This window comes from Ursus maritimus, unplaced genomic scaffold, assembly GCF_017311325.1.
Source record: "Ursus maritimus isolate PB19 unplaced genomic scaffold, ASM1731132v1 scaffold_11, whole genome shotgun sequence".
In the NCBI taxonomy this organism is placed as follows: domain Eukaryota; kingdom Metazoa; phylum Chordata; class Mammalia; order Carnivora; family Ursidae; genus Ursus; species Ursus maritimus.
The window spans coordinates 64,524,014-64,533,714 of NW_024423453.1; the positions used below are offsets into that span (position 1 = coordinate 64,524,014).

General features: G+C 45.9%; 1 long non-coding RNA gene across 1 annotated transcript in view; it reads right to left on the reverse strand.

Moving 5' to 3' along the window:
* Positions 1-7,933: 7,933 nt before the first annotated feature.
* The window catches only part of LOC103675950, a 48,354-nt gene continuing 46,586 nt past the window's right edge, over positions 7,934-9,701 (reverse strand). The window contains exon 4 of the long non-coding RNA XR_571961.1: positions 7,934-8,713. This is a non-coding gene — a long non-coding RNA (uncharacterized LOC103675950). The remainder of the gene's footprint in view (positions 8,714-9,701) is intronic.

The following is a 9,701-nucleotide window of genomic DNA, read 5'->3' on the forward strand; positions in this document are numbered from 1 at the left end:
TTTTCATGGAACATACAAATGCATGAAAAATCCTCTGTCTCTTAGTTATCCTATCATTACAGGTTTTCAAAAAAGTTACCAAAAATTAAGAGGGAATAAAAACAAAATGGAAATAAATATGCTAACAGAAATTTTGATATAAACTTAATATCCAGCAGAAATAAGTGCAGTTTTAGGACTTTATGAAAGATTCATATTCCTTGCCTCACTCTGAAGTTATCACATGCAAAGACACTCAAATCTCTACCAACAGTAGATCTAGAGGGATCTTCATTTTCCTAACACCTGACTCTACTTCTATTTCAGGCAATATTTCCAACCCTCCTCCAGGGCATTATTTGTCAGTCTCACTTCAGATAGGAACCACATACACACACCTTGCCTTGCCACCACCTCACTCCTGCACCACCCCTCAATGACTTTTCACTCAACAGCCTAGTGCCCAGAGGGAAAGGGCATGTCCTTATCTAATCCCCACATTCTTCTGACAGCCTGCAACCATCCTTTGAACCCTCCACTGTGTCCTAGAAGTCCACTACTCAAGCTTAATCCCCACCTCATTTCTCTCTAACCTGTTCGTTTAAAGTCTTTTTATTCATAGGTTAAAACTCTGAGGCCTAATCATTAAGAGATTCCAACGACATGCCAAACATTTAACGCCAGTTTCTTCCCTAGAAAATGGAGAGAAAGATGAAGGAATGAAGACACACTCTTGACAATTTGGTTAGTAGGCATGCCCCCTGAGAGCACTGACCATATCTTCAGGTATTAAATAAATATTTCAAGATTCCAACGATCCACAATTCTAATTTTCCTCTAGAAAGCATTTAAGCCAGTTTCCCACATACTTTTGAGTACTTATGATTTCTCAGGCTCCCCCAGACGTGGAAGATCAGGAAATTCCCACAGGATAAGGTATTTTTAACTCACCAAATAAGAGTTTTAGATGACAGCCTTTCTTTCATCAGGAAATATTTAAAAGTCCCCCTGCTAAATAAGTTGTTGAGAATGCTTAGCTTCACTCAAGACTATCAAGGCCCCACAGGTTACTATCCCAGGCACTCCGGATATACTGTATAATAACTGGGTAGAGTGCGAGAATAATCAAGCAAAACAGGGAAAAATTCAGAGTCTCCATGACCACAACACACAAAGATCTTTTTAAAACAAAAGAAAACATGGGGAGTCCAGCCTTCAAAACTGAAGCTACCTAAATTACAGGAAAAATAGGACAAAGTGAGGGGAAGAACTGCTAAAGACACCTCTTAAGTAAATCACATATGGGGGGGAAATGGACATATACAACGTTGTTCTGCATTTCCTCCTCCTCCTCCTCCATAGGAGTTGATCTAAGAGGACTTGACGAAGCCCTTAGAATCTTTTAAAAAGAAAGAAAAGAAGTCCAGATCCACCAAATTCAAGTCTTTTGAGAGCTACAGATATACAAAAGGAACTGAACCACCGGCTCAACGTGGAGAATAGATAAACACACTATCTGCAGTCTGGCAGCCCTGCCTGATCTTCAAAGGACTCGGGATTTGTACTGTCCCCCTGCAGCGCGCGGGTCGGGTCACCGGGCTAAGATTTCAGTAGTGCAGACAAGCACTCCGCAGCCCCTCTCCTGCCCAGGCAGCGCCAGGCCCATCGCTACAGAGCTGGGCCTGGGCGCAACGGTCCCATTTGCAGAGAACAGAGGCACCTGGACCCCCGGACAGGAAGTGGCTATTCTGACTGCGGGCTTACGATCAAAGAAGGTGAACCCGGTGAAATGAACCAAAGGAGGAGCAGCTGCAGGCGACTGTATCTGAACGCAGCGCAAAGCAGATGGTGGGAGTGTGTGCACGGGGAACATGGGAGGGGGGCAGAACCGGGCTGCCCCTTCGTCGGCAGAAGATGCTCTTACCCAAGCAGCTGGACAAACACATGGGGGCAAAAGAAGGGTGGAGGGCTTAGGCAGCAGAAGAGGCTGCACAGCTGAAGCTGAGCTTCCAGAAAAAAGGTGGAGGTGGGTACGCGGCAACCTAAACTGGGGCTACAACGGGCGCCGGGGAGGAGAGAGGGTCGTGTTGAGAGCCCCCGTAGCCCGGTTACCCCTCCTCGCTGGTGGCTAAGGCCCTGGAGGTCCTCTCCCCACGCCCCCGAGACGGCTGGGAAGGCCTACTCCGAGGCTGCACGCCCCCGCCGCGCTGGGAGGCAGCTCCCCCGGGCTCCCGCGGCCCCGGCACTGCCGGACCCGGTCCCTACCGCCCGCCCGTTGCCCAGCGCTCGGGGCCAACCCCGCGATCCCTACCACAGGCGCTTCCGGGCCGCCGCCCCCGGCTGCTCGGAGCTCCAGCCGCCGCCGCTACCGTCGCCGGGAGGCCGACCGGCTTCCAGTTCAGGGACGAGCCGCCGCCGCCTGCGCGAAACTCGGGTACCCAAGAGCCGCTCTCGCCGCCTGCTGCCCGCCTTCCAGGCCGCGCCGGATCCTCCGCTCCCCCTGCCGGCGGGCAGCCATTTCCGACAAGCGACTGCGGAACTTGCCGAAGTGCGCCGGGCCGGAAATGGCCGAACCTGGGCGCTCGCGAGCCCGGGAGGCGGAGGCGGTCGCGACTTTCCGGACAGCGGTCGCGACTTTCCGGACAGCGGCCGAAGGGCCGCCGAGGCCTCGGGCTCCGCCGCCGAGCTCGCTAGAGTCCCGGAGCCGCGGCGGCGGCAGCGCCGGGGATTGTGGGAAACGCGCGGCGAAAGCGAGGGCGAGAGCGGCCAGCCGCGCGAGTGAGAAGAAAGGACGCGGCCGGCCCCTCCTGAGCCCTCACACCAGGGCCCTACAAATGCCCCTCGCCCTTTAGAGAAATCTACCAAGGGAGTGCGGAGAGAATTCTGGAATTCTCCGACAGTTCTGGAACGGGGTGGAACTCACCCGCTTCCAGCGGGCCCAGGGAAAGCCAAGTCCAAAAAGAAACCCATATCGATAGAAAAGGCCTTCCTAAAAGAGCTGACCGTCCCCAGCAATGTTCTGGAGTTTTGAAACACTTTGAATATTTAACAACAAAGAAAAAGCCGGGCAGCTTGGATGCTTAACAAAACAAACAACAACAAAAAACCCCGGGGCTTTACAAAAACAATAGCTTAATCCAGTCGTGTGGCAAGATCAACCAAAACAAGGAGGAAGAAGCAATACCGTTGAAGTACTGAAGAGCTAATCCCTGTGAACCTTAACGTGCCCCTATTCCCCAATCCCAAGAGACCCTCTCACACCTGCAAAGTCAGGACAAGACTTTTTGGGTAACTGAAAACAATGCGGGTGGGCGAAGGAACTCTACCAATCCTAAAAGACACACCTGATCATTACTGTTAACTCAAGGAGTTTAAACATTATTTAAAATCAACAAATGCAATAGTATCTAAGATCAAATTTGCTTTAACATTTTCTTAACATGTTTTAATCACGAAATGGGCAGGGCTTCTACTCCAGGATTTCCTGAGCGGGGAACCCAAAACACACCAGAACCTGGAGTAGCCGGAGAGGGCCAGGGGCCAGCTCCTAGCCTTGTGCGTGGGTGGTCTGGCGCTCTCCCGACCTGCACACCCAGAGACAGCCCCACAGCTGCCATTTCCCATCCATACACCCTTCCTGGTGGAGCCCAGGCCCACGCTCTAGCTAGGAGGCCGAGAAAACACTGAAGATTGATTAGTTTCCCACAGGGACAGTTGGAGCTCAGGATTCCATCCGCAAAACAAAACTTTAGAAAACCTAGCAAACTGCTTTCCAGAACACACCCTTCATTCCTCTTTTTGATGCTCCCTTTTCTTCTTTCCTGACACCTTCTTACTCACCCCTATTTCCCTTTCTCCTCATACCTCACTGTTTTCCTCACCTTTATTACTTCATGGTAATAATTTATCACTATGAACAAATATTCAAAGTCCTACCACCATCATGTATGCACAAAAACCTTTCTAACTTTTACCAGTGTGTTCAGGAAAGGGAGAGGGGAAGCAGATTTTTTTTTTAAGATGTATTTATTTATTTATTTGACAGAGAGAGAGAGAGACAGCCAGTGAGAGAGGGAACACAAGCAGGGGGAGTGGGAAAGGAAGAAGCAGGCTCCCAGCAGAGGAGCCCAAGGTGGGGCTCGATCCCAGAACTCCAGGATCACGCTCTGAGCTGAAGGCAGACGCTTAAGGACTAAACCACCCAGGCGCCCCGGGAAGCAGATTTTTTTTTAAAAATCAGAAACATTCCAGGAAATGAAAATGAGAAAGACTTCCCCACATACCCTGAATAATCTAAAGTTGTCTTTTTTCCTTTCTTTCTCTCTCTTTTTATAAACAGTTCATCTTCTTGGCTCTTCTCCAGAGCTCTGTGGCAGCAGGCAGAAGTCTGGCAGTGTGGGAGGAGACGCGCAGAAGCCCAGAAGCCGCGGTAAGAATTACCAGGTATTGGTTCGTCTTCACGCTGACAAGAGAGGACCTGCAGATAGCTGCTACCTGGAGGACTCAGCCTAAATGTCTCCTACACATCTGGGTGACTTAACACATTGCTGTCCCTGTGGTTGATTTCTTTGACGCTTAGGATAGTCCAACTTTAAGAAGAAAAAGGAGGGGCGCCTGGGTGGCTCAGATAGTTAAGCATCTGCCTTAGGCTCAGGTCATGATCACAGAGTTCTGGGATCGAGCCTGCTTCTCCCTTTTCCTCTGCTGTTCCCCCTGCTTGTGCTCTCTCTCTCTCTCTGTGTCAAATAAATAAATAAAATCTTTATAAAAAAAAAAAAAAAGAAAAAGGATACCCAACCAAAATTTGGTGTATCCTCGACTTCACTGGAGCCCTGGGTGCTAACCATCCTTTTTTGGATCTTTTTTTTTTTTTTAAGATTTTATTTATTTATTTGACAGAGTTAGAGACAGCCAGCGAGAGAGGGAACACAGCAGGGGGAGTGGAAGAGGAAGAAGCAGGCTCCCAGCAGAGGAGCCTGATGTGGGGCTCGATCCCAGGACTCCGGGATCACGCCCTGAGCCGAAGGCAGACGCTTAACGACTGGGCCACCCTAGCACCCCCTCTTTTGGATCTTTTGAGCCTGGACTCTCTCGCTTCTCCTTCTTCCTCTCAAACAGTTGTAGCTCAGTCTCATCCTCTGGCTCCATTCCTTCTCCTGACTCCTAAGAGGTGTTGTTCCCTGAAAAGATATGACGGGCTACTTTCTGATTCCTCTCCACACTGTCTTTGTGGCCAATATCAACAGCTCCCTTGCGTCACGTGCATGCACCTCTAAGCAGATTCCTCCCTGCAGCATTACAGTCCCTGTCTTCAAGCTGCTCTCCAGACATCAGCACATCATCATCATCCTATTAATATATATTTTATGAATACTTAATAGCCAAGCAATAAGTTAAACCCATTATAGGCATTGTCTCATTTTAATCCTTATAGGGATCTATCAGTGTATAAACAGGGAGCTGAGACTTAAGGTGCCCAAGATCACAGAGTAGGGTGCAAAGTACAAATGGAACTCCAAGTCCTCTGAACTCCAAAGCCAGTATTCTTGACCAGAAGAATCTGATTGTCTCACCAGGACTTTAAACTTAATATATTCTACACTGAACTCATCTTAACCCTCTCCCCGTGCGCTCTCCTCGGATGACCTTACTTATAATGTGCTACCATTACCTTTCTTAACATAGAAACTCAAAACCTGGCACCTCTTGATTTCTCTCTTTACCCTCACATTAAATTAGTTTCTAAGACTTAACAGTTTCACCTATAGGATCTCTACCACCTCTTCTCTGCAATCCCACACTTGGTTCCCTGATCCAAGTCCTCGTTATTCCTCTCTTAGGGTATTGCCTTAACTCTGCAATTTCTGGCTTGGAAAATATGATCACATTCACAGTAGCCGTCCTCAATAAAGAAAGCCAAGACAGCAGGATATGCAATGATGCTACTCTTCACTGATCTCTCCACATTGTGACCTTTTACAGCATTTATTGTTTCTACTTTGCATTTTGGAACTCAATCAAACCATTTTGCATTGTTATTTAACTGTCATATACGCAGATCTTTATATGCTTCAAGGAACCCAGTGTTTCTTTGGTACCAAACGGCAGGAACCTATGGGTCTTCTCTCTAGAGCACAGTCATAGGGACTCTGCAATGCCCATTCTCCCTCTTTCTGTTCCAGATTTTAAATTCCTGGAAAGGAGACATGATTGTCCTGGCTTGGGTCCCGTGTTGACCCCTTGATCAATCAGCTTTGGCTAAGCAGCAGGTCAGCCTTGTCTAAATACAGTAATTAGAGCCTCTGCTATAAATAAGGCATGTTCCCAGAAAAGGAAAAGGCATACAGCATTGTTTATTTGTTTATTCATTCATTCCAACAACAAATAGTTGAACACCCTCTCAAAATATATGCAGGGTTTTATGCATGTATGCAAAATGTTTAAAACATAACCCTACCCTCACATCATGAAACTCATAACAAAAAGATAAGAAATCACCAGATAAAAAGCATAACACTATTCACCCATAAGAGACCCTCGATTCAATTATATGTAATGGAAAATAATTCAGCACACCCTGCAAGAGCCTGTGGTGGTAAAAGTAATCAGTAGTAATGTGTGCATGGTCAACAAAACAAATTTACAACAGCACCATGAGGAATAAACAGAAACAGAAAACAACCTGCACATCCATCAGTGATAGACTAGATCAACAAAGTATAGTATATTCACCCAAATGAATACTTTACAGCAATGAGAATGCCCTACAAATATATACAATACTGATAAATCTCACAATGTTAAGCAAAAGAAACCAGACACGAAAAAGTACATAGGCTATGATTCCATTTATACAAAGTATCAAAACAGGCAAAACTAATCTATCCATAAGGAGCAGTGACCAGAGGGGAGCAAAAGGAGCTACTTTTGCTGGTCATGCTCTGTTTCTTGAGCTGCATACTGCTTACACTGGTTATCAGTTTGTAAAAATTCATCAAGTTGTACACTTATGCTAGTGTCTTTTTCTATGTGTATATTATCCTTCAATAAAAAGATTTTTTCAAATAAGTAATTCATGCTTAAAACAAGGAGCCGGGGCACCTGGGTGGCACAGCGGTTAAGCGTCTGCCTTCGGCTCAGGGCGCGATCCCGGCGTTATGGGATCGAGCCCCACATCAGGCTCTTCCACTATGAGCCTGCTTCTTTCTCTCTCACTCCCCCTGCTTGTGTTCCCTCTCTCGCTGGCTGTCTCTATCTCTGTCGAATAAATAAATAAAAATCTTAAAAAAAAAAAAAAAAAAAAAAACAAGGAGCCGTTAAGCACCCTGGAACATTGTCACTATGAATATCCTAGCATTGCCAATTATTGCCACCCCACCCCCACCATTACACCACCTCTTCAGGGACCCCAAGCCACTCTCAGCCTTTGAAAATGGCCACCATTCTTATCGCAAGGCTTCATCCCTTCCAGCCCCAGCTCATTGGACTTCTCATCTGGAAACCTGGGAGCAGGAGTCAGGTGATAGGAAAGCTTCATCTAATAAATGTATGGACTTGGAGGAAAGAATTTCTGGACATAGGCACAGTGATAAGCCAAGAACGCTGGTCTGCAGAAAACAGAGCCAACACACAGAAGGAAGCAGACAAGCCTGTGGGAGATGGAGGGACAAGCCTCGGAGACTGCTCACTCTCCAGCTCTGGTCATATATCTCCCAGCTGTCACTGGGTATCCGTGGGATTGCTCACGTAGACTTGCTATTAAAAATAGGAAAGAGGGGCGCCTGGGTGGCGCAGTCGTTAAGCGTCTGCCTTCGGCTCAGGGCGTGATCCCGGTGCTCTGGGATCGAGCCCCACATCATGTTCCTCCACTAGGAACCTGCTTCTTCCTCTCCCACTCCCCCTGCTGTGTTCCCTCTCTCGCTGGCTGTCTCTGTCAAATAAATAAATAAAAAATCTTAAAAAAAAATAGGAAAGAAAGAAAAGAAAACCTTACTTATTTAAGTTTATATGAATACGTTTCTATTTGTGGAAAGTATTATCTCATTTAGTCCCTTTAACAACACTACATAGTATGTACTGTTATGATTCCCATTTCACAATTGAGAAAACTGAAGCCCATAGAGATTATATAACTTGTCCAAATCACACAGCTGGTCAGTGGTGGTGCCAGGATTTGGACCCACATAGTCTGACTCCAGAACCTGAAATCTTAACAACTCTACTACACTGCAGTAAAAGAGAAATGCTGGGAATGGCAATGTGAATAGTATGTTGCATTAATGGATTTAACGGAGGCATCTGTTTCTATTAAATGAGTTCAAATGTAGAAATGGTACAAAACATTGAAAGATTGGCTGCCTAAGAAGTTGGTATTTATTTCTTTCACAAGGGAATTATACTTTGAGTCGTAGCTGTTAGAGAAATAGAAAATGCACGTAGTATGACAGATTACACTAACGAGACTGTGTTGTCATACCAGGATATTTATTTTATACGTTTCAGTAAAGAACTCCCTTAGAAGATCCCCATTGATTACGTATTTTTCCCAAAATGTTAATATCCAGGAGAAGGGGGGTTTACTCTTTGGAAAGAGAAATCGATAAAAGTTAACTTCAAGTCTTAGAGGGAGAGAGGAGCTGGTCGTACTTTCCATGAAGATGGCTGCCAGACCCACAATCCACTCAGCAAGGCTTCCAGATCAATCACCAGCAAGGCACTGGTGACCCCCAGCAACCTTCAAAAGGTATGATTCAGGAATTATCAGTGAGTTTAAGTCAGATAAGAACTTGTTCTATCTGTAGTGCTTTGATTTTAAAGGAAAGTGCTGACAGCCACTATTCAAGATCTTTTCTATATATAAATGATTGAGCAATTTTGTGGCTTATAATTAGAACAATGCATGACAATTTCTAGATTGGAGTTCCAAGGTTACTCTTTTCTTTGGTCCTTCAATGCCAAAAAGACGAAAGGTCAACTTCTGAGGCTCCAAGGATAGCACTCACCAGCCTGCTAAGTGGCTCACTCTGAAAGTCCTGGCTTTGATGTTACCTTTGAAAAGAGGCTGTTTTTTATCTGGCAAAACCTGGAACAGTTTGGATGGCTTGCAAATAATTTGTAATAAGAACACTGAGTTAACATCTCCTCCAAAACAAAGCACACATTACTGTCAAAAAAAAAAGATTTCTTGAGGCGCCTGGGTGGTTCAGTCAAGCGTCTGCCTTTGGCTCACTCAGGTCATGATCCCAGGGTCCTGGAATGGAGCCCTACGTCTGGCTCCCTGCTCCACGGGGAGCCTGATTCTCCCCCTCCCCCGTGTTTGTGCTCTCTTTCTCTCACTCTCTCTCTCTCTTTCAAATAAATAAAATCTTTAAAAAAAAAAAAAAAGATTGTTAATTCCTTGCCTCAGGTCATCACTACCTTGTATGTGGCTGTGAAAAAGAAATTTTGTACTAGTTTCACATTCATTAGGAAGCTTAGCCTGGCTCAAACCTGTTTTCTACATAAGACATGTAATCTGTAATGACTACTTAACATTCTAAAAATTAGCTGTCATCCCTAAAATATAATGTATCTGTCTCTAAGGTCCCTTCTTCCTTCAAGTGCTGACTCCTCTGTGACTTCTTATTCTCTCCCCACCACATCAGCAGAGCTTTGCAGGGGCAGTCATGTTTGACGATCAGTAGATATCAAAATGCCATCAAAATTTCCTAAGCTTGCTCCTG